Raw genomic sequence first — 25367 nt, 5'->3', positions numbered from 1 at the left:
CTACAATTGATGCTCTTCTGGCAGAATCAGCAGAGAAGCAGTTGTATTTTGGTCATGTCTCAAGGAGGGAAAGTGACAATCTGATAAAAATGTTTCTGCAGGATTATGCTTCAGAGAAAGCAATCCACAGGTGGATGGAGAAATCAACATACCAATTTGTACAGGCTTATGGGTTAGTCAGGCAGCTAAGGTTCTTATTTAACAAAAGGAATTGGCTTTTTACCCCTGCACCCAGGGCCACAGTGGGTCATGTGTCAGGCCTTTGCATCTCACAAAGTAATTCAGTAAGAGCTCGACCACGAAGAGGAATCCATTTTTCATTCTTGAGTGGGTCCCTGCCATGCAGAACGCACAGGACTTGTGCTGGGGGAAGGGAGAGGCTTGAAGCTTTCTTTTTAATGTCTCTCCATCCCTAGCTACTGTACAAGAGCCCTGGCAGTTCATCAGACTGAAAAATTGTCCTCTTGCTGTGACTTAAAAAATAATCAGTTAAAATACGGAGACCCCCTTGCTTACCATGGTGCCTGTTCTGTCCTGACTAAAGACTGTTTAAACAATGCTTGCAAAAGAATGACTAGTCGCTGCCCTTCTCTGCTGAACTGGGAGAGCCATCTCTATGATTTAACAAAACTGCATATAATGTGTGCACTTCTGAAGCACTTGGGACACTGACTGGTAGAAGGGTGCTATCGATCAACTTCTAACAGTCAGTCCTTTTTCCAAAGACACCAAGGCAACCCCTAATGACTATTTGTTTCACCAGAGTGGGCAATATTTATGATCTGTATTGAAAGGCAAGCTCAATACCCCATTGTGTGAGGCTCTGGACACCCAAAACATCCAAATGTACTAACTAAAGGTAAAGGTATGGCTTATGTTCAGCAACAACAGCTAGGGAGGAGAAGTGATAGAGGGGGCCCCAAAATGTGACCTTGAGATCGGAGGGAGCTGTACAACTCAGCAAGGCAATGTTATAATAATATTTATTTCTTGGTTGGAGAAATGACCAATAACTCACAAAGGGTGAAGCCCTGAATTAAAAAAAAGTCCCGGATTTTAGCTCATTTTGATGCACAATTTAGTATTCAATTTATATTTCTCCTTTATTTTCGGAAGACACAGGTAATAAAAGGGTCAGTATTTAAAACGTCAATGCTGGGAGGTAAAAAAAAAAAAAGAACCTCCTACAATTTAAAAGCCAAGGGCTCTATTACAAGAGGTTCCAGTCAGGTTATTTTCTCGATTTGCATGTAAGGCCATTTTCAAACTCCTCATGCGTTCCTATAGCAGCATCACTACAGCTTTAAATAACACTCTGCAGAAAGAAAGTAGTGCCTTACATCTGATAATTTACTGAAAACACGGAAGTTGGTAGGATTTCCCTAGCTTAGACTGATCTGTAAAAGGGGGAAAAAAGGGGGGGGGAAAGTTGGGTGTATGTGAGAGTGCCAACACATGGCCCGATCCTGCATATGAGTAATTGGGTTTATGTGCCTACGTAACGTTATTACTGTGCTTGATTGCATGATCAAGTGTTGGACCTTGCAGAAAAGAGAATAAAATGTGGACTTACCAGCTAAGTTTAGGATTTCAGAATATACATTGCTTTTAAATTTTAGGACCTTATCTATAGGGTCCCTTGAAATCCCATTGACATATAAACTAACCCTAGCTATTCTGGGAAAACATTTAGTTGGATGTTTCTCTGGTGATTTACATCTTATGAACCCACACCAAGCATTTGTATGATATTATAACTAAGAACTTTACCAGGTTATTGCCAATGTCCCTTAACTTAAGACTATATTTCTTTGCCTGCTGCTTTAAAATTTATTTTGTCTGTTAATCTTTTCCTTGAAATTGTGCCTCAGATAATGACATATTTTAAGACCTAAATCTAGTTTGCTTTGCAGTAGTGTCTGTATGGTGTATGCGTAGAAACGATTTATTCTAATGTTACTAGAAACTATAGACATAACAGTATTTTATAGGAGAAACAAAAGCATTTTCCTACTAGTACTCACTCTACTATATAATCAACTTTACTGCAAGAAAAGCATGTAAAATCCATTATTTGATGGATTTTACTTTAGTTTGGTGTTTTCTTAAGCCTATGAAAGTAGAAGTATGCATTTATTCATATATGGGACAATTAGTTTGGTTAGCTGATGGTATTCAGAAGCTAAGCACGGCTATGCACCATCTGCATTCATACCAAAATCTTTTTATGGATATGCGGATGTAGCTATTACCTGTAGATTAGAGTTGGTCGACAAATGGTTGAAATTTACAATTTTGACAAAAATAACAGATGGAAATTTTTGACAAAATTTCCCCCAAATATCTCATCCTAAATTTGGTCAGCTATAGAGCTGGTGGACACATTTCAAAATTTGAAATTTCTATGACATTTTTCATTGATTTAGAGTTTTGATTTTAAAAAGGACAATTTTTTGTGAGGTTTGTGTCCCACTTTTCTACCTACTCTAATGTGGATACTATGCCACCTAAAAGCAGAAGAGAAGGCTAAGATAGATACCCTTGTCAAAATGAGCATATACTGACCTGACTTTGTCTAAGAACAGTGCACCTTTGTACTGAAGTTAATTAAGAAGCATGTAAACTCCACTTGATGAGGAGTGTATAACCTTCCAGCTGGTGCAAAACAACAGACATCACAAATCAGATTAATTTGCAATGGCTCATCTCCCCAGCAAGTCAAGTACAAGATGCACCAGGAAATGACAACGACAGAGAGGAAAATGACAAAGAAGCAGAAATAGCAGTTGTGCTAACAATCCAAGATATCACGATGAGAGGAGCTCTCCAGCTTTTCCTCTTTGGTTGCTAGTCATATCATGCCTTGATTTCACTGGGGAGTTATGCTTACTAATCAATGGTGGAATGGTATAGTCTTGTCACTGATGTGAATCCAGTTCTGGTTAGAATCAACCAAAAGCAATCAGTTGTTCGTAGAAAAAGGGCTGGTGATCAGTCCAGTTCCCAGTGAAGTAAAGTGCACTATTAAAATGCCACCATCACAGTCAGCACTGGTAGGGTGCCCCTAGTGGCCAGCACCGTGAGGACATCATGGATTAAATGAGCCTGGAGGCTGAATTATCTTCTTGATAGTATAGTTGGTTCACCCAGAAGAGAGGTGAGGCACATGAGCAAGGTTTATACTGTATCTGTTTTATCAGTAACTAGATTACTTCTCATACTAGCTCATCTAATATGAAAATTTACATTAAAGGTTCCCACCAGTGAGGGCATACTTTATCCCAGGGATGAAGATACAGGGTGATGGTTCGTACTACTCTTGGAGAATGAGAAATAACTGAGCCTACAAATGTTCTGCTGCAATCCAGGTTGACTGTTCCTGCTTTCTTGAGACACTTATATCAAGTGGGTCTGAGTTCTAGGACCTCCTCTCCAAAGGGCATTTCATCTGTGCTAGGAAAACCCACAGCTGTCTCTCAGTTACATGCCCACATCTGAGATCTTTCCTACAAACACATCATGGCATATGCAGGCTGCCACCCCTACACTTTTTCATTCTCCAAAGCACCCACCATCCTTGATGTTCTCCATCTAAGTCATTCTGTTTCTCCAAACCCCCACACCCACTCCTGCAATTGGGCACAGCTGTACAACACACTCTTTGAGTTCTGATCCTTTCAGGGGCTTGTATTCTCAATTTTATTCCAGTGGAAAAACTGGAACCTCCAGGGAAAAATTATGCTGTTCATTGCACACTAACATACTGTTGAAATTCATGTGCCACTGATGGGATGATTGAGCTCTTGATGTTTGTGCAGAATTAAAATTTTATGGTCCTTGTTCCCCAGCAGTTTGGAGAGGTGAAAATGTGTCCCTGTTGTTCTGATGTCATCAGTGTGCTAAGGGCTGTGATCCTCAGAAAGCTGAGACTTTTACTGAAGCAATTTTAAGTTTATATATAATATGAGATACATTACTGTATGATCTATAGCTAGCCAGAATTCAAGGAAATGAAAGCGTATTCATCCAAAATATGTGAAGTTTACTGAACCCCAGCATTCCAACTGGCTGATGAAAAGCCAAATAGTCAGTGAAGAAAGACATCACATAAGTTAATGCCGATTACTTTTCCTGAGTATCAGTGCATTCCACTTTAAATTTTTCAGAAGCAACAGGGCATTTTAAAGCACGGCTCTTATTTTAAATCCTAACTCAGAATGCAAATTAACCATTCATGCTTTCAATGCCTTATCCTTATGTATCTAACTTGGAGTATAATATTTTATTTCCTGAGAAGCAAACTTTGACACAAATGGCTCATGGATCAATAAACAGCTTGTCTTGTGGTCTCTACATGTATTGATTCACAAACCATTTGTCTCCTTGTAAACACCCTAATAAAAACAGTTATCACTTAATAATGCACTATTACATCATCACTAGCCAATCACAATGCAGGACAAACAGAATTTTCTCATCCCTGGTCTTCTGTAAACTGTAGTTCAGTGAGCTCCAGAATAAATGAATCAGAGTCTTACCTCAGGGCCTCAGTATTCCCTGTGCAATTGCTCCCTAGCAAAACAATTATTACAAGGTTTTAATAATTTGTAAATAAATTGGACAAGCATATTTAAAAAGAGAAACTCTGTACAGTGTAGTTTAGCAGACATGGTATTCAGTCTTCCCTATTGGGATTGTTATGGTAATCCCTGGGCCAAAAATAGAACACCTTTGTTAATCTGGCACCTTCTGGGTAAAAAGCTTTACAGGAATGTTGTAATTATAAAACAACAAGCATTAGAAACCCAGGAAATCAGCGGTAAGGTTTAAGATAAAAGGCTAATATTTGAAAGTTTGGAAGTGCACAGGCAGGGCACTCAGACAGTCTTAACTCTGCCCATTAGTGGTGACCCAAGGAAAAAACCCAAAACTTGAGAAAACTTTATATATCCATTCACTCAGAATATGAGCATCCTCTTTGTAACGTCCTGAGGAACACAGTATTCATGAAATTCGAGACAAAATAATTCTGAAGAACAATATAAATATATTATTTTCCACCTCTCTGATCAAACCCATTCCTTTGCTTTCTGCATAACTAAATTCACTTGGGCTATGAAATTCTTGCCAGATTATTTTTTGGGGGCAGAAATGTAATGTTGTTTTAAAAAAGCAGATGATCTCTCTCTATTAACAAGCCCGAAAGTATACAAGCAGTTGGAGGGAAACCTGAATCTGGTTTGGGAAAATGAGATGACAATTGGTTCTATGCTGCCCAAAATATAAGCATTTGTAGTGGGAGGAAATAATCTTAGGTTTTTGGCAAGTACCGAAAATGTAGGGTCTCACTTGAAGCTTTCCATAACCTATCGTTGTTCCTCTCCAAAACCCCTCCCTCTCGATGTGTATTTACCAGACTTTCAGGCAGCAAGCTCTGCAAATTACCAGCAGATTCTCAGAGAGTTTCACTGAGTTTGAGTATCAACTGAGCAAGCAGTATTTTTGCATCATATTATTCGGGGCGGGGGGGGGGGGGGAAGCATTGCTGCAAGGTATTTGCAAAGGCAATTTTATCACCACTGCTGCAAGAAGGTGGAGCTAGGCCAATTTACAGCAGCTGAGGATCTGACCCAGTATTCTGCACTGCTTGCCCAAATGCTTTTGTGAAATTGGCAAACATTTCTAATTAGCTTCCAAACATTTTCTAATGTTGAAACTCAAGTGTCCTTCACCCCCCAATTCTTGTTATAAACAAAATGCAGTATATAGTGTTCAGTGCAATCTAGTAGAGACCCCAGCATGTTTTATGCCTGCCAGTGCCTTCCACAGGGCAGAAACAAGTAACTTAAACAATACAATAAATTTTACCAAGACATAGCTACAGGTCTTTTCTCCCTTGTCTATAAAATAAAAAATATGAAATGATTTGCTTCCCCTTTAAGGAGGTTATTAGCTTGCTTGTATCTACCAGAGGAATAGAGGTGCGTACAGTCTCCCATTATTCACCAGGTTTTTAATCTTGATCCCTGGCTTCTGTGATAAGTTATTGCTGGGGACTGGAATTGCTTGGGGAGTGATGCAGGTGCCGGAGGGCCAGCAAGTGGCTCTGTTATGAAAACTGGGTCTAATGATTAATGGTAGGATACTGTGCACTACTGCTGACTTCACTGGTAAATACAACGTTGTTAATTTTATCATTATAAACTCCTGGCACTGCAAGAGAATGTGTCTGCCTCCAGGATGGTGAATTAGATAAGAAGGCTTTACTGATAAGATATCTGGTTCTCTCAAGGGGAAAAGCATTCATGTTTAATCAGTGAGTGTTTAACTTGCAATTCAAATGTAAGTGAGTAATATGTACAGGTCATTTTAAATTTGTGCTCTACAGTCCGGGTCATAACATTATAAATGACTTTCTATACAGATGGAAGCCAGAATCAATATAGTGCTGCTCTTTACAAAGACCGCCATAAGCCTGTTGAAACTAAATATTTTCACACATGAGAGGTAGCTGGGCATTTTAATGTTTTGTAATACTCTAACTGTTGTGTACCATCTTGCAAAGGGCTGTGCACCTTCACCTTCCATTGATGTCAGTGCCTGTGGACTTCTAGGGAGGATTTTGAAGTCAATGGAAATTGAGAGTGTCCCTGATCCTGAAGAATACATTCAGTAGCTCATAGGCCTGGTATCTTGGAGGAATTAATGATTTAGGGAGAGCACATGCCCTTACTGTTTGTGTTCCTGATCAACAAACACACTACCCACACCACTGGGAAACTGGTCTCATTACAGAGCGGATACACAAAGGCCATTGCTTTGCAAAGGGCTAATAAGGTAAGTGCTCTGTTTGGTTAACTGTGCTTCACTGAAAAATAGGATGCACAGATCCTTGGCTGGTGTAAATTGCGGTAACTCCATTGACTTGAGTGGAGCTTTGCCAATTTAAACCAGCTGAAGATTTGACCCATAGTGTTCAAATGACCCTCAGACTCACCTTTCCACCTACATGGTTTAGTCCCAATGATAGCAGATGGACTGTATTGCATAGATAAGATTTTTTTCTACCTTAAGTTTTACTAATGGGTTTTTCCCCCCTTACACTAGGTAGGTGCACCCAAGTGCACTGACAATAAGTCATAGATAGTAAGTATATATTATACAAGCAGGAGCAAATTTGTCTGTGAGGTATATGATGTTTTCTTTAATTGTCTGTATGTTTGTTAAAATGAATGCTTTTTATAAACAGTTCTTCATCCATAGTGGCATCTGTACCGTAATTTAAGATAGGCTTACAATTTTCATATGTTTTTTCGTTTTTAATTTTAATTAGCGGAGAACAGGTATAGGCCTGTAGTACTACAAAATTTATATACTAGGATGACTTTTCTGCTTCCGGGTCATTTGAGCTCGGGTTGGGGAGCCTGCTTTAATAAGATAGAGGTTAATTATATTGATGGGTGAAGCACTTATATACAGGATTGCTCCAAATTTCTAATTTTTCTGTAGAGTTGATCAAAACCAGTGATTTTTTTTGCCATTTAATTCTTCAGTTGTCTAAGAAAGAAGTGCCTCCTGTAGGCCAGTAAATCTCTGATATGAGCATAAAGCATATAAGAATGATTTGAAAGATTTATTATGAAAAATGCCAAATTTTGCTGCTAATTTAATATTAGCAGATATGAAGAAAATGTTGAACAGTGAGTCACATTCTGTCTTCCTCAGGAAAAGTCACCTAAAGCAGAGTATATCATTTGGAAGTAATACATAGGTTTATGGGCAGCCTAACGTATTCTAGTGTTGTCTAGTATACCTCCATGGAAATTTCAGGAGCCCAATCATACCAGGGACAAAGACACTGCAAAAATTATTTCAAAACATCAAAATGTAAACTACCTCTTACTGTCTTAGCAAATTCAGATGGATTTGCAGCATGAGTAGCATTGGAGCTGCTTTGCCAACCAGGGGGTGTTTATTAAACCAATGCTCGTCATGAAATGGAAAATAAAAATTAGGAACAATTCTGTTTTTAATTGAAATTTTAAACAATCTTCTAACCAGTTCTAAACTAAATGCTGCAAAAGCACCTTAATTTACAGTGCCTGGAGATGCAGGAACGAACTGGCTGCTTGTTACAGTAGCAACCAGCTCAGATATGTTTCAAAGTAGAAGCTGTGTTAGTCTGTATTCGCAAAAAGAAAAGGAGGACTTGTGGCACCTTAGAGACTAACAAATTTATTTGAGCATAAGCTTTCGTGAGCTACAGCTCACTTCATCGGATGCATTCAGATATGTGAGATCTCTAGTAAGCATAGCACAGTAGTGGCAGATGATAGCATCATCTGAAGACAACATAGTTAGAATGTGGTGGCTAAGTGGATAATGGGAATGCCATCCCAAATCCCAGGAGAGATGCTAATCCCTAGCAACTGAGATAAGAGATATTCAGAGGACTTGGATGTTAATGTGGGTAGATAGAAACTGCTGTGCAGGTGAGCCTGCAATATCATTTCTGTTGTATCTGTGCATGCTTGTCAACCTTGGAACAGTGTTTGGCACAAATTGAATTGTTGGAAATGCAATTTGTCTTTACATTAAAGCAAAAATAAATAAATTAAAAATAATTTTAAAAAAGCAGCCTGATAAAATGAACAAGGAAGAGACATCAGACCCCTTCAGAGGCTGAGGGTATTAGACAAGATTCACAACAGACGAATAACAGACACCAGTGCAAAGTGAGTATAAAATGCTAACCAGTCGGCATGGTTGTAGTGTTTTTTACTCACTTTACATTGGTATAAATGACTACATAAGATTCAAACGCAATGGTGACTCAGGCAAAATGTCCCCACACTCAGTTCCCTGCAGGTGAACAGTATACACCAATTGATATGTTTCAGAGTAACAGCCGTGTTAGTCTGTATTCGCAAAAAGAAAAGGAGTACTTGTGGAACCTTAGAGACTAACCAATTTATTTGAGCATGAGCTTTCATGAGCTACAGCTCACTTCATCGGATGCATCAAACTTCATCCGATGAAGTGAGCTGTGGCTCACGAAAGCTCATGCTCAAATAAATTGGTTAGTCTCTAAGGTGCCACAAGTACTCCTTTTCTTTTTACCAATTGATATATATCCCATGCAGATAGGTTCCACTACCTGCATATCTACAGTATGCTAGCAATATGACATGGAGACAACAAATCACAGTTAGGCTGCATTAATTTCCTGGCAGACACCCAAGGGCTCCAGACTGGCACTCGTATCCATAGTGGTTTGCTGGGTAGAGTGGCAAAGATGCAACTTAAAGCTGCCCAGGGTGCAGCACTAATGCAATACTTACTCAGCTGCTACCTACCAAATCAACAGCACCATCCTGTTTTCATGCGATCATAACTGTGTATGTGCCAAAAAGGTGTGAGCTGCATCTAATCATCTCAAAAGGAGTGCAAATTACACCAAAAAGATCACACTTTCCAATCCTCTGGGAGGGAGGATATAATTTGTGTTGGTTCAGCAGGCAGCATCTGAGTTAGTATTGGACTTAATCGCCCATCTTGGTAATAGGGGACACTGTGCTCTTAGAAATGCCATGTTTCTCCCTGTTTTATTTTCTCCTTTTATTAGCTGAAGAGATCAAGCCTCACAGACAACAACTCCTCTGCCAGTTCTGGAGTGATGCTGATGATTTAGCTTGGAATTTGTCCCTCAGAAGAATTTATTGAATAGTCTATTCAGGTGTCGGAGATGGGTAGAAAGTGAAGAAATGCACTTTTCATTTGAAGAGATATTTGATCCAATTTAGAAAAGAAACCAAGTATGTAGAAATACAATTTAAAATCCCGGTGGATTCTAAAAGCCTGATTCCCTATCACCTAGTGTCATCAACTACACCTGTGCAAAGGAGGTATACGATGCTACCATCCTGATTTGCCCAGGTGTAAATGACCACACAAGGGGTGTGGCAGTGGAGTATCAAGTCTAGAATTTCTATCAGAAGAGGAAATCTGTATTTTTGAGGAACAGTTTCAGGATCTGACACAAATACAGAGAAAAGGAATAATGAAAGTCTTCATGAAAACCATTGACCTCAGAATAGTCATGGACTTGCCTTTATACAAGAGTCTTCAAGCTCCTGATCTATCCTAAGAGCAGTGTTCCTGTTTTCCTTCTTTAATCACTGATGGCCACACTGTAACTGTCCCTGAGCAGGTGCCGCTTCCCTCCCAGTGCATACAGGCAGCACATAACCACATTGCTACTGTCTGGGCTACCCAGCAAGTGCATCTAGCTGTGGAGTTCAGAACACAAAGATGATGTACCATGACTAGCTGGGGGATTTAACAAGGACCCTGCCCCATCACACCTAATCTCATAGTACGTGCAATCACGGTCTGTAGTAAATAGGAGCCCTTTCTTAAAGAGAAGGATTATAAACACAAACAGGCTTCCACATAGCTTAACTCCCAGCTTTGTATTTATTTATTTTTTTACCAAGGCCTTGTCTTGTTTGAAGATCTGTATAGCCCATAGAGACATCTAGTGACTGATTTATAGACTGCAAGTTGCCATATCATAGCTAGCACTAGGAGGAGCACATGTTGGGTCTTTCAAAAGTAGTAAAGGCTGACTCTTACCATGTGTGTAGAGAGACAAGAAGGGTGAGATAATACCTTTTATTAGACCGACTTCTATTGGTGAAAGAGACAAGCTTTTGAGCTACACTGAACTTTTCTTCATGTCATGACCCTGGAGGCATTCCGTCTGCCTCCTGACTACGCATGTAGAATTATTGCCAAGAACTGCACAGCTTCATTTTCTACTTCCACAACCGTAAAATTCTACGTGAACCTGTAGGATTGCCAACTTTCCATTTTTTTAGAGCCAGACTAGGTCCCCCCAGTCATTTCTCGTGGCCCTCACACCCTGGTCTGGGCAGGCTGGAAGTGGCATTTGCAGGTAGTGACACCTCCCTCCCCCGTTCCGCACCCCTGCAGGCAGTAACTGGACTTTTGGTGTCCTGTCAGTACTTCTGACCAGACACTTTACAGGTCCCCTTTGCTCAGACTTTCCAGTCAAAAACATTTTTATACTGTCACTATCTGCTGTTTTATCAAGTATTTAGATACAAATGTGATAAATGATAAGGGAGAAGGAATGCAATTAACAAAGACTAATAGATATGTGTCTGGCGCCAGTTCTAGAAATACTAAGTGCTGTTTAATGACCCAACCTCACTTTGTACTTCAGTGAAGACACAAAATTAAAGTTAATGACCTAACTTCCAGTACTGACCAATGTCAACAGCAATATGCCACAAACACTACTGGAGTAAAGTGCTAGTCTGTGGAGTGCTTACCTGCTTCTTGTGAATAACACTGAGCAAAAATGTTTCTCATCAGTTTTGCTGACAGATGGATTCCCCTAGTGATATTGAGGGCTGACATGAATCCAAACAGGCAAAAAACAAAGGCTAAGAAAAAAGGAGCAACACAAGGAGAAGGCAAATATCTCTGATACAATGGCTCCAGCGTGGTAGTAATTGTACTGGTGTAACTATGCATCACAAACTTCCCCAAATGATTCTGGCAGAGTGAGAGAAATGTTAATTTCTTTCATAGACTACTCAAAGTATATGCTCAGGGAGCAAGATAGACTGTACTAGTGGAAGAGGTCAGGCCCTTTAGTTTGGGTAGGAAAGCAAATAGCCCATCTGCACTGAAAATGGTAGCAAATCTGAAAAGTAGTTAGAGCTTTTTTTAAAAAAAAAAAGCCAGGATCTTGCAGCAGGAGGCCAGATTATTATCTGATGTAAATCAGCATTAGCTCCCTTGAGATCAGTGGAGCTATGGAGATGTATTCCAGCTGAGGATCTGGACTGGAAAATGGAGAAAGCAAGGTGGTAGGGAATCTCCTTCCCTAAGTTCATGCCAGTTCTGCTGTAGAGAGCAGTCTGTTTGGAAAGTGTTCCCATACCTATATGCCTTCCAGCAAATAGAGGGGCTGTTACATTTAATTCTGTTGGATAATTCCACTCACGTCAACAGGGTTGCAAAGATGCACATGAGGTCAGGCTTTGTCCCAGGCTATGGGAAGTGATCTTTTTCTCTCTATTATCTGGGATTCTGATATTGGGGTAGAATCAGTGTTAGTGGACATAGAAAACTCAAAGTTGGAAATAAGGACCAACTTCATAGAAGGTTGGACAGTAATATAAAAAAGCCCTGAGTTGGGCTTGATTAATTAAAGGAGCAGCAATTATACTTTGTTTTCCAAATTTGAATGAACAATTGGCATTTCTGTTATCTACCTTTTAAAATTTTTAAGAGCCAGGCATATTTCTGGTCCGCTATGAAATGTTCATTTTTGATTTAATAGATATGTTCTGTAATTTTTAGTACAATAACAGTCACCAAGTTTAGAGGCAGGCTGCAGGTAAACTCCACAAGCCTGACCATGTTCAGTTCTTCTCTGATAAGAAGAAACAAAACTACATCTCAGATGATGATGGGGAGCTGTGGTCTTACGGTGTAACCTAGCAGCCAAGTACACCCCACGCAAGGAAAATTGCAGATTGAAATCTTAACGGCCCAACAGTGGTGTAGTACTTTTAGAGTTAAAATCCCAAAAGAGGTTTCAGAATCAGCCCTGGGTGAGGAATCTCTAGCTGCAGCTAATTAGTCTCAGCACCTTGGAAAGATTCTGGATTATTCTCAAAGCCTGTCTTTGTTCTGATAGGGTTTTAAGGGTTTAAATGAAAAAAGAAAGGAATGGGGCAGGAGTCTGATGGGTTTGGGGTTTGTTTTTAAACAAAAAACCTAAAAATTAACCTTGAAATCCCATTAGCATGGTCTCCTCTACCCTTAACGCCCCTCCCCCTGCCCAACACACACACATCTCCCTAACCCCTTATCCTGCATCTCCTGTGAAATTTCTCTTCTGACCCACAGTCCCTCTACCAATCACTTTGCTGTCTTGCTAAGAACACCACAGCTGTACAGTTGAAATTACTCCTGCAAAGTTCATAGACTGAGATTTATCTGTGTTCTTCAAAAACACTTATTATCTTTCCACTTGCTGGTGCCAAATGCCTGTCTCCCTGTCATTGGCCCAGCTTGTCTAGTGCAGCTTGTCTTTGAAAAAAACACTGCCTCTCCTGCCCAAGGTGGAGCCAACATATCTTAATCTGCTTTAAACTGAAATCCATGTGAAGTGCAAATTAGACCACAGGTGTGAGCAAAGCACTGGATTAAAATAGCAAACAGTAGTAAAAGGACCTGCTGTTCATTTGGAGAAAGATAACAAATGAGGCCTCCCAGGGGTCAGCAGTGCATCTTCACTCTGTTTTTCATCTATAAAAATGATCTAAACAGAGATAGCAAATGGTAAACAAGCAAAATCAACGGATAACAAAAGTATCAGGGAGTAATAAGCCTAGAGCAAACAACACAATGTTCAAGGGATTTTGATCTACTACATCTGTAAATGCACAGTCAGCTGTATTTGCTGCAAAAATAATAGCATAAGATAATAAGCACAAATAAATGAATTACATGCATCCGATGAAGTGAGCTGTAGCTCACGAAAGCTTATGCTCAGATAAATTTGTTAGTCTCTAAGGTGCCACAAGTACTTCTTTTCTTTTAGCATGTCCTAGGGAGACTTTAGCAAGGACCTTGAAATAATGAAGAACAGAACCATGAACTCAGCTTTCAAATGCAATTGAAATGCTAACCACTTGCTAGAATACCATAGAAACATGTCATAAAAATGACCAGCTTTGAGGGTCTGTTGTTTATATGGCTGTGCAATTATAAATGGAGTCCTTTTATAATACTAATGTTATTGTGTTTAAACTGTCGGCCAAAGTGAAATGAAAGTTCCCTTTCCCTAAGTTGATTAATAATGGTCCTATAGTTTAATTCAGATTCTTTTGGCCAGTACCTTAGAACCAATTTAGACTATTATGAATAAAATATGGTTAATTAAATAGCAACATTTTGGTTCTGTTGTTCCCTTGTTCTTCTCTTATTATGATCAAGGGTAAATAGGCGCATTCAAATGACCTTCTGTGTACCACTGATTATTTTATATGTCTTTATTATATCATTGCTCTAACCTAAATACTCTCTTTCATCTCCCCTCCTAGGGAAGTCTTCCCAAGCCTCTAATCATTTTCACTGCCCTTCTCCAGTCGTTTTCTGTTCCTGCTATATCTTTTAGTGGGAGGGAGTGAGGAACATTACAGTCAGGGCATCCCACCAGTTTATATTATTTCTATCTATTACACATACTGCACTAGCTCCCCAACGTCCCAGTCAGAATTAGCAACCCATTTATGCAACATCTGACGACAATGGCCCCTGACCTAAAGAAATTAATCTAAGACAAGTTGCATGAGGGTGTGGGGGAGAGGAGTCAAATTGATTCAGTGTTTACCTACACATACATTTAGGGGGTGATTTGTCCAAAAGCAGAAATGGCAATTAGGTGCTGAATTCTCATGGAGTTAATTGTTGTTGGAATTATTATTATGAATAGACGAAGTACCAGCTATCCACGTTTGTCCCCAACCTAGGAATCATTTATTGGTTGATTTCTTATAGGTGTTCTCCCAGAGGTGGGTCTTCAGAGGGCATGTGGAGGAGGACAGGGTAGTGGCTATCAGATGAGGAATGGCACCCTGTGAGGAAAAGCCAGGGTGGAAGGTGGTGCAGAAGCACATGTGAAAGAAGCTGACAAACTGGCAGATGAACTTGTTGGAGTGGAGCAGGTTGGCCCAGTGCAGAAACAAAAGAGAAAGGGCCAATTTTTAGAAAGGTGCTTAGGCCCCTGGGAGGGGGGAGGAGCACTGCTGTGAGGTGATGCAACGCAAGTTGAATATCACAGAGTTCGATGCAAATTCTGGGCTCCCCCAATCTAATCCAAACTCATATTCCTCCATTTGTTGTTCTTTACTCTGACACATCTTCAGGTTGAAAGTATGTTTGATTCTTTGTTTGTGTGAAGTTTAACAAAATGTGGTACATTGCTGCTAAGTTTAGAAAAATATAAATTTCTCCAATTTTACTTTTCAGCTGGAGTCCCAGCTATAATATGTCTGTGAAAATATTTTTTTCACTGATGTCTGGTACCTCTTAGAAAGCAACAAAAACTATATAAATACATTCCAGTAATTCAGATGATATATTGCATATCTAATTAAGGTTTGTGAGATAAAAAGGTACATTTGTGCTCTACATTTGCATGACACAAGGTTAGGCCTTGTAAATTAGATGAAACACCATTAATAATCAAACAAATGAGGTCAGCTTTTCATTCTTTCCACTTCTATTATGATAATTTTATACTTCTATTGCTGCACAATTGAACAATGATTACTTTGCTAAATACTACATGAGTTTTGACAAAACCAACCCCTGAGGAGTCAAAATAAGTAATTTCTATGCAGCAGAAATCATTTTCACATTAGCCTGCATGGGATATTATACAACCCAATTATCACAATATGTAGACATGTATAATAAATAAGATACAAGAGATCTAACGCAATCTCAGGTTATGTGAACAGGGCAGATGAAGCATTTTGCAATAGAAAATTGTAATGATGCTATTCCATATCCACTGAAAACTGGGGTGTGCAGTAACAAATTGCATTCCCTCTGAGTTTTTAGACAGTTCCGGAAAGCACAGCACTAATGATAAGAACGTACTTCACTGGTTATGATTAAAGCTTGCCATTGCTTTTATTAAAAAAAAAAAATACACCAAAAGATTTAGTGTAGCTCCAAAGGCGCCTAAAGAAAGGGAAAGGAGTATTTGTGGCACCTTAGAGACTAACCAATTTATTTGAGCATAAGCTTTCGTGAGCTACAGCTCACTTCATCGGATGCATACTGTGGAAATTTCCACAGGTATTTTCCACAGTATGCATCCGATGAAGTGAGCTGTACCTCACAAAAGCTTATGCTCAAATAAATTGGTTAGTCTCTAAGTTGCCACAAGTCCTCCTTTTCTTTTTGCGAATACAGACTAACACGGCTGTTACTCTGAAACCTAAAGAAAGGGCTAATGTGTGGATGGTTCTTGGTCACAGAGTTTGCTTGTTGTTTGCAGGCAGGTTTTAATGTTATAATTCCAGGGTTTTATATTTATATTTATTATATCAAGCAGGGATGAAATGTTGTCAGGACACCTCTGCCCCAGGAGTAATATTGTCAGTACAGTAAAGGCTCAAGCCAGCAGGGAGAGGACATGGCTGGCATGTTCTGGCCCTGGTAGGAAGGGGATTTCATCCTCAGAACAGTCCAGCAACAGGAGGCGGTATGGGTGGCATGTCTCAGGGGCCTGGCCTGGCAAGAGCTGTGAGCACAGAATTGCCACTGAAGACAAACACTGACATATTCAAAAGCAGTCTAAGGGATTTAAAACCATATCTCCCATCAATTCCAAGGGCAATTCTCCATCTAAATCCCACGGGTGGCTTGACAATCACAACAAATGCATTCTGCTTGCAGAGAACTCCAAACATCGGGCCTCTTATCTGATCATTCTCTATTAACAGCCTGAAGTCAGGCATTATGAAAAGAGTGTGGTTTAAATCCAGGCTAGATATAATAAAATAACCCTTTTCACCTTTCCAGTGCCTTGCATCCTTTTTTGTTGCATTGGATTACATAACACTTGTGTCACCGGTGTGTATATGGATTATAATAATATCTGTAAGTGGGTTAACCCAGAGATCTGCAGTGTGGATTGGGAAGGAACATTTTACTCTTCATTTGGTTTATATTTGTATTTGGTGGCTTTTGTTTGTCTGTTTTGTTACCAGAAGTGCCCGTTACTTTGGGGTATGCTCATTTATTAGGGTTACTCTTCTGGGGGGGAGGGGAGGAATTCTGTACTTCTATTAATGTACTGCTTGTGTCATGTGTGTGTTCATATGGAGCTCTACTTCTCCCTTCTGCAAGTCCCCTCCCAATGGAGCTATCCTGCAGGACCTAGGTTCCCCAGGGCTGGGTTCCTCCAGCCCCAGAATCAGACAAACACACACACACACACGCTAACAGAGCAAGTCCGAGTGGACCGGGTCAATCAGCACTCTCAACCTGACCCCCTTATGTTCCCCTGGTCTCAATAGGCTGGGCCAAGCAGCACTTTCAGCTATCACCCTTATATGCCACAGGTTCAGCATGTCCCTATCCCCACGTTCACATTACAATTGTGCTGGTAGTAACCCACTTGATGAGCAAACCCCACAGTATTTTTGGGCACTACAGGGATCTTTAGCTTAGGTAAAAGAAGCATTGCTGCAGAGCAAATAGGGAAAGCTAAAAACACAAAAGAATAAAGTTCAGAGAGAGAAGCAACCAGCTTAACCATAAAAGTTATTTATTGAATAATAGTGATAACTACAGAAGGAGGGCTAAACAAATGTAAGTTACATTATTAAGGGTTAATACCTGAGGTAGAAAAGAAAACAGAGAGAGAAGAGAGAGAGAGAGAGAGGGATCTCAACCACTCTATGAGGTTTGAACTGGTCGGGGTTCCCAGGTGATGGTGGTAGATCAGGGTCCTGAGTGCTGGAGACAGGCAGTGCCCCCCGCACGGTCAGTCAGGAGATGGAGTCCCAGTGGAATTGATACAGAGTTTGGGTCCATGCATCCGAACACTTAGTCAGGCATAGGTAGGGGTTTTGTAGAGAAACAACAGTGGTTCAAGGGAGAACACTAGGTTTGTTTATGGGTAAACTGATGACTCGGCGGTTTTCTTTAGGCTAGACAATGGGAGCTGATCCATAGGAGCTTGGCTATGGGTGGTGTTTTCTTCCAGGGAGCTCACAATACAATTAGGCTGCTTCCGTATTTTGGATATCAGTCAAGGATTCATTACTAGAATTAATCTGATAACTGCTGAGCTGGGTGTGTGCAGGTGTAGGTTCATTAACATCTGGAGCAGAGATCCCCGATGATGCAGTGCTTCCCTGCTTTTCTGGTCCCAGAGTTCAGTGCGGTTCTCTGTTCTCCATTCTGTATGCAAATGGAGATGTCTCCCTGTCCAATCTTTCATGCAGATGAGGCTAGGGGAGTTGTCTCTGTTCTTCATTCTGTATGCTAATGGAGATGTCTTAATCTTGTTACCCTTGTCAGGAGGGGTCTAGGTGTATCTCCCAATGCCCTTCACTGCTCTCTGCAAGCCTTTTCTCTGATCGGTTTTGGTTCAAGCAGAGACTGGTGGTGGGGGGTGTCTTTCATGAGTCAGACAGGCTAGATACTGCACCCCGGTTCCCCAAAAACACAGAGTTGACTGGTATCAGTTTGCTTTGTGCAAAGGCAATGCACTGTAAGTCATCTTTATTCATTTAACAGATGTCTATTTAATAGGCTTTCACTATATTTTCTGTGCCATTTTTCAAATAATTTGCATAGGGTTATATATTACTGGAGCCAACTGCATGCAGACACTTTTAGAAGAGAGATACTGAACTGATGTTCTATCCTGGATCCTGTCCTTCTGCTTTACTTAGATGCCTAGTACACTAACCATTGGGTAATGTATTTTAATATATACAACTCTGAATGTCTGTTTCCTAAAGGGATATGGATCATTGAATTATTCCATCATGCTGGAAAGAGTAGCTACAAGAAGTGTCAGCTTGGGCACTCAGTTTGTTGTTTTCTGTGAGCCTGATTCAATGCTCACTGAAGGCAATGGGAGGCTTTCCATTGATTACAGTGTGAATTGGATCTAGCTCTAAAATCTGGTAAAACTAGATTGAAGCGTATTGGCTAATATTAGAACAGTGCACGCTATAGTGATTTTTGTTCTGACCTGTACATTGTTCCTTGTCTTCAGGTAATTATAAAACTGCAATGCCATCTGAACTAAAATAATGACTTACAGACCTTTACCCCAAACTAGGCCAGCCTAAAATCCCAAAAGCCAGAATGTGAATTTAGCCCCTGGCGTATTATTGGAAGTAGTGTGTTTCTGCATTGCCAGGAGGAGCTTCCCTTCTACCCTTGGGAATGCCATCTGCAAATTTCTCTGGGGGTGGACAGCTCCCGGGGCTTTTGGGGGGCAGTAGGGCACTCTGAGGTGGATAGCACTGCTAGGGGCCCACAGAGAAAGTAAGTCCAACACAGACGGCAAAGAGCTAAAAAGGGAGCTCACTAAACTGGGTGATTGGACAACAAAATGACAGTGAAATTCATTATTGATAAGAGCAAAGTAATGTACATTGGAAAAATTATTCCAATTATACATACCAAATGATGGGGTTTAAATTAGCTGTTACTACTGAAGAAAGAGATCTTGGTGTAATTGTGGATAATTCTCTGGAAACAGCTGCTCAGCATGCAGTGTCAGTCAAAAAAAAAAAAAGCTAACAATATTAGGAGCATTTAGGAATGGGATAAAAATAAGATCTCATAATGCCACTGTAAATTCCAGGTGTGGTACGCCCAAATCTGGACTACTCCATGCGGTTCTTGTTGCCCCATCTCAAAAAAGATATTTCAGAATTGGAAAAGGTACAGAGAAGTGCAACAAAAATGATTAGGGTTATGGAACATTTTCCATATGAGAAGAGATTGAAAAGACTGGGACTGTTCAGTTTTGAAAAGAGACAACGAAGGGGAAGATACGATAGAAGTCTCTACAATCATGAATGATATGAAGAAAGTGAATAGGGAAGTACTGTTGTCCCTTTGCATAACACAAGAACTAGGGGGCATGCGATGAAATTAATAGGCAGCAGGTTTAAAACAAACAAAGGGAAGTACTTCTTCCCATAGCACACAATCAACCTGTGAAAATTATTGCCATGGGATGTTGTGAAAGACAAAAGTATAACTGGGTTCAAAAAATAATTTGATAAGTTCATGAAGGCTAAATCCACCAATGGCTCTTAGCCAAGATGGTCAGGGACACCACCCCATGCTTGACTGTCCCTAAACCTCTGTCTTCCAGAAGCTGGGACTGGACAACAGGGAATGGCTCACTTGATAATTCCTCTATTCTGTTCATTCCATCTGAAGCATCTGGCACTGGCAGAAGATAGGATACTGGGCTTGATGCACCATTGGTCTGATCCAGATTGGCTGTTATGTTCTAAAAGTCCATTCAAAGGTTTATCAACTTTTGTAAGTTCACAGACTATGGACTCTTAGAGGATTCAGAAACCTTAGCAACAGATGTGAAAATAGTATAGTTCCCATGTAGGCTAAATACTCTCACCAGAAGGCAGTCTAGAGATACAAGATGGGATTTGTCAAAAACTATATACCATGGGGCCATTTTACCAGTGCAGAACATAGAGTCAAAATAGCACAGAGGATGAGATGAAGAGAAAGACAAACAAGGAAGGGAGAGCATTCCAGAATTACATTAATTAATATAGTTAGAGATTACATTATGTGTATCACTGTATAGAATTCCTATGAAAAATACTAATACTTTGTACCCAGCTGGTCTTTGTAAAGCACTTTTTAAGTCTTTCCCTGTGCATTACTGTTATATATACATTTTACAGACAGAAATTTAGGAGAGGTTAAGTGAGTTGGCCCAGATCGTATGGTGAGTGAGTGGCATAGCTGAAAATAGTTCTGATGAGTTCTGACTCCTGTCCACTGCTATAGACACAGGTGACACTGCCTACTTTTAATTAAATAATATTTGTTTCATTGCACAGGTTCTCCAAGTAACTCTAGTGCCTGTCCATTTCCAAACAGTAGAGTTCTGGCTCTGGTTCTGTAATATTAGTGCCCAATGTTTACTCAGCCTGGCCACTCTTAATCCAATTTAACTTGGTATATATTAATTTAGCTTCAATGGATTCCTTCCTCAATTAAGCAAACACATTATGTATCGGGTATAAATTGGGCTAAGAGTTTTCACACAATGTTTTGCACCAGTTTAACAACATTTGTTTTAAAGTGACAGTTAGTTAAACTAGTAGAGTTAGTTTTAGTCAATGCAGCTGCAAAGCAATTAAAACTCAGTAACTTATTCGTTGACTAACATTTGCACAGTCATTTGTCAGTTCCTGTTAATTTATCTCCGAATATTTCTGTGTCCCTGAAAAATCTGTTAAGTACAAGTCTGATGAAAAAGCAGGAATCCAGGAAATACAACCTTTAACTGTACAGTACACACTAAATCAAAACTCTCTTCCTTTCTGATTATAGTAGTGGGGTTACACAAGAATAACTGTAAGGTGAGAGGGCTGCCTTGCAGACTGTTCTACAGTCAGGCTGTTCCCTTGTCCCAAGAAAGTAATGTTCTACAGAATGATGACTTACACTGCAGATTTTATACTTAAATGAATAATGTCCATGCCACTTACCAATCTGTCTTTCCTTCTCTTTTGATTCCATCCCCATAATCTGATTGATGCCTTCATGATTTACAACTAAAATCAGCTGTGAAAACTGATCTAAGAGTTTGAGAAACAGGCATAGGGAGCTCAGAGTCCTCAATCTTATTATAATATAAGATTTTTTTTGTCCCCACATTTACTCTAATCCTACTTTAAAAAGAAACCCTTGGCTAACACGTGATGAGCCAAGGGCTGCACTCCCTTTCCTCCATAGAGACACCACACGATAATTCCTGAATAAAACAGAGACCTAAGGATGTTTGACAAATTAAGCCATTTACTTCCATTTGTATGAGGCATTGTGTGCATACTAGGCTTCCAAATATCTTCATAATCATATCTTTTGAGGCATACCTGAAGGTGCCTCTTGATTGACTCCCTCCATCTATATGCAGATTTGTACTAAGCCAGTAAATAATTTGTAACAATTTGTATGAGGATTGTAGTCTTTCCAGTCCAATTCTGATCATTTGTAAACTGCTTCTATTCATGTGCAGATCAACTGTAATAAGGCTGCTAATAAAAAAAGCAGTTAATACAATATACAATGGGAATACAAAGTGTAATTTAGAGGGGAGATTTTTGACATAAAAGCTTTTTCAAGCTGTGGGCAAAAAATAGATTAATATAATTCTGTTTTGTTCTTTTTGTTTTTACAGTCTAAGTACAGCCTGGTGGCCAAAAAATATATTTTAATGCAATTTCTCTTTCCAGTCTGTAAGTTAGACCCCCTTTTTTCATTTTAATACTTCTGCATTTTAACAGTGTTATTTTCTGAATTTGTGTCATGAGGTTCAGTTGCCAAAATGACTTGATTGTGCAGTTCTGAAACTGTGTCCAAAATATTGGTAGTTAACTGGCTTTCATTTAATTATTCCTAAGGAGGAACAACAAATTAACTCACAAAGAGTATGACCTGCTACGCCCCCAACTGATGCTGGACGTATACATATGGAGCAAGCAGTCACTGAGGGCACACACAAAGGCCTCTTGGATCACAGCACTGAGTGCTGCAGAAGTCGCTGCAAATGACACTCAGCAATAGATTTTACCGCTAGATCTTTGACTAGACATGGGAGAAGAATAATTTTCTCTACTGTGCAAAATTCTCCAGCCCTTCTTTTTTGGAGCTGAGTCTGAGCAGTGTTGTCTTCTCTCACACTCTGACCTGTTAGTAGTCTTGATGTAGTGTCCAAGGAATAAATTGTTTCACTGTAGCAACTATGCTGCCACTGTGCAACGTTACAGTTTGGAGCCATATTTTTCTGGGTAACAGAAGAAGATGAAATATCTACTTCAGCTGTTGCAGCATCACCTCTTCTCTTTGTTCCATTGCAATTCAGCCAGAGTTGCAACATCTTTCCCAGCCTCTTTATAGTGGCCACTGGAGCATCTGCTCTTGTATATACTATTGCAGACATGTTTCCTGGCACCTCCCATCTCTCCTGTTACAGCTGTGATTGCACCACTTGTTCTTGTCTCTCCTGCTATTGCTGTGACTTTAGAAACTGAGACATTGTGTCCTGGTTTTCTGAGGTATCTATAGAGTTCAGCACTTCCAAAAATCAGATTTGAATCCAACACCTTTCACAAGCTGTGTTTTCTTACAAAGCCCTGATCCTGTTATCAGATCTGCCTGATCACATCCTGGCAGCTGCACAGAATCCCACGGCAGTCAGTGAGACTTAACATGGATGCAAAGGTTCCCTCTCACAATATAATTGCAGGATTGGGACCCCTGGGTATTTTTGATCAAAAGATAGATACACACAGACACTCATTCTCGATTCTTCTATAGCTAGATCTCTGGTATAATATTTACACAAAATAAGGAGTGAGTGAGAGTGGGAATTGCAGATCAGAAGAGGGTAATGAAATGTCATCTGCATTACATAATTGTACCATCACTTGTCAACAGTGATCCCCCTAATGCTACTCCTTGAACAGATGAGCTATGCAAGCTTTTAGAATGCTAAAGAGCAGAAGATGGGATAAAAAGACAACTATGTTTGATTCCCCTCTGCAGTTCAAAGGATTTGAAAGTCATGACACTGGTTATTACTGTGGTCTTTGGAGAGATGCACAGAAACTTAATCTATCTAATAAAACTGTCTCAAAAAATAAGCCTAATCTAAACCTTTCTATTAGATAACTTTTGACATAATCTAATGTATGGGGTGCGGGGTTGGTATCCGTTTCTACTACCGATGATAGCATAGTTGGTATATTAGGCATATTAATTAACTGTTTGGCTGCTACTAAATACACTAGGTGTATTTGACAGGTACATGCAGCCTGTGCTTCTGAAGATAGCTGGTGGTACAGTATGCCCATTTTAAATGGAGTGTACCCTGGAGGACCACCAGTGAAGGCATGAAAGCTTGACTATGTTGACAGATAAATGCTTCTTTCAATAACACATGATTTATGTCAATAACAATATTCACTCAAACCAATGATGGTTAATTTCACTATTATGTGTATGAGGGTATATAGATTAGAGCTGAGGAAATCATTCACCAAAAAATATCTCAAGAATTAGTTGTCATTTTTGCTCTACACTGCGTATTTGGATACATTTCACTTCTATGGACTCAATGTGCAAACTTGCAACAATATGACACATAATATTCAAACCTGGAACTGTGTTTCCTTAATGGCGATTGATCAGATAAGTCACAGGTTATTATTTATGTCACTTGTCTGGATGAGCATACAAGTACTTGCAGTGTGAAGACTTGAGTGTGCACAAAGGTCTATATGTGCTCGGTGATGAAGGCTAAGCAAATGTCCGAGCTCTTTTCATCCAGATACCGTGGGTTCACATTTGGGATCTGTTTTCCACAAATGCTTGCACACGTGACTCTTGAGATTTGTGCTGCTTAAACTTAATAGCTTTCCTCTTTGTGGAAGGAGAACCCCAATGAGGCTTGAAACGTCAAAAAATTCTCCCAGGCCATTGTTGGCTGAACTCATCTAGCTCTAATATCACTTAAAGCACCAATTCCTACATCTAAATCATCTACCAAGGGATTATGGGCCCATGCAAAGTCCTATTGGTGTCTGTGGGATTCTGTGTGGGCATAGGAATCCATACTATCTGATCCCAATTCAGGATCAGGGGTATATTGTCTGTATTTTTACTGTAGTGTATATATAAGCAGATAGATATCCACTGACTTTTCTGAGCTTTGGATATGGCGCTTGTAAATGGTGCGAGCAAATAAACTTTTTGTGGGCCATTTCCTGTTGTTCTTCAAAGTTCGCCCATAGTGTGGAGAGCCAGCACAAGGCTCTCCAATCACTTAAACCTCACATTGGAACAGGGGATTGTGGTGCCGGTGGCCATGTCTGCACACTACCTGTGCTGTGCCAGCTTGCCAGTGGAGGATCTACATGTGCATGGATCCTGTGCCCCAGCACCTTACCCCAAGTGTCACAGAGCGGCTGCCACTACCATGCAGCCCATGAGCATAACTGCAGTGCAGGATTGGGAGTTGTGTATTGTGCTGTAATCCACATTCTGGGCCCAGGTTGGGAGGGGTGGATTTCACGCCCTCCAAGGCACCTGCATGTCTACAGACTGGAGTCTGATGCTCAGGCTTTATGTAGGTATTATTCTTTCATGATTTACAATGTTGACTGGGGCCATCTGAATATGTTATCAATACTGAATGCAGGGGCTGGTTTTTGGTGAATGGGTTACCAGACTTGTACTGTGATTCACATGCATTAGTCCTCCTTTGTTCTTTGATACATCAGCAGAGCTGCTGGCACATTAATTATCTGAATGTGTGAGCAAATAGAAGGGATTTCTTCGGGGAAATGTAGAGGTGGGTGAAATGTGGCCCACACTGAAGTTAATGGGAGTTTTGCCATCGACTGCAATAGAGCCAGGATTTCACCCATTGTTTTTGTTCACTGGTGACATTTTTAAGAGGAATGCTTTTTAAGTATTAGAGCTGATAATTGTGGCACTGTCAAGGTTTT

The sequence above is a fragment of the Chelonia mydas genome, chromosome 10, assembly GCF_015237465.2.
Source record: "Chelonia mydas isolate rCheMyd1 chromosome 10, rCheMyd1.pri.v2, whole genome shotgun sequence".
In the NCBI taxonomy this organism is placed as follows: domain Eukaryota; kingdom Metazoa; phylum Chordata; order Testudines; family Cheloniidae; genus Chelonia; species Chelonia mydas.
Note: the sequence above shows the minus strand (reverse complement) of the source record.